General features: G+C 38.5%; 1 pseudogene; it reads right to left on the reverse strand.

The window, feature by feature from the left end:
* Positions 1-224: 224 nt before the first annotated feature.
* The window catches only part of LOC110286223, a 15,052-nt pseudogene continuing 14,156 nt past the window's right edge, over positions 225-1,120 (reverse strand).

The following is a 1,120-nucleotide window of genomic DNA, read 5'->3' on the forward strand; positions in this document are numbered from 1 at the left end:
GGGTTTAATATGTGACATGAACCAAATAGTGTATATATAGTGTGCTTTATCTAAAATATTCCTTTCAGGATTTTCTGTAAGCATTTGGTTCTTGGTGGCCTTCTATCCAAAATACTGGAACTTTTAAGATGATGTCACCACCATCAGAAGAAAATAGGAACATGGCTTGAGGGGATGCTTGCTTTGGTTTCCAGCTGGTGCTCTCTAATTACTGATCTCCCAAGTCATTCAGAGCTGCTGACTTGTGCTTCTGCAAAGGCCATCATAGCTATATTCAACACTCCTTTACCTGTCATGATGAACTGTTTATTGACAACATAAGCCAAAGTAAGCCTTTTAAAACATCTTTTAAATTGTTTTTGGTCAAATATTTCTGCACAACACCATGGAAAATAACTAGTGATGATAGAAGATGTATTCAAACCTAACTTTTACTCTAAAGAAAATTCTACATAATACATATGATATAAATGCAGATCATTTATGAGGCAACACTAAAGAGAAAATGGCTATCAAAAGCTACATGTCTGTGTTAGGGGAATTTTCATCAATGTGAGGTTTATTGGATTTTTGTTGTTAGATTATATACATATTTAAAATTTTATCTGTTGAGAGCTACTCTCAGGATTTTTAAAATCATTCTCTTTTTTATAGATATTTATTTATGATAAGTATTTTTAATTAGGTATTATTTTATTTACATTTCCAATGCTATCCCAAAACTACCCCACACACTCCCCCACCCACTCCCTCACCCACCCACTCCCACTTCTTGGCCCTGGCATTCCCCTGTACTGAGGCAGATAAAGTTTTCACGACCAATGGGCCTCTCTTTTCACTGATGGCTGGCTAGGCCATCTTCTGATACATATGCAGTTAGAGACAACAGCTCCCACGGGTACTTGGTAGTTCATATTGTTGTTCCACCTATAGGGTTGCAGATCCCCTTAGCTCCTTGGTTACTTTTGCTACCTCCTCCATTGGGGGCCCTGTGATCCATCCAATAGCTGACTGTGAGCATCCACTTCTGTGTTTGCTAAGTCCCGGTATAGTCTCACAAGAGACAGCTATATCTGGGTCCTTTCAGCAAAATCTTGCTAGTGTATGCAATGGTGTCAGC

This window comes from Mus caroli, chromosome X, assembly GCF_900094665.2.
Source record: "Mus caroli chromosome X, CAROLI_EIJ_v1.1, whole genome shotgun sequence".
Lineage (NCBI taxonomy): Eukaryota > Metazoa > Chordata > Mammalia > Rodentia > Muridae > Mus > Mus caroli.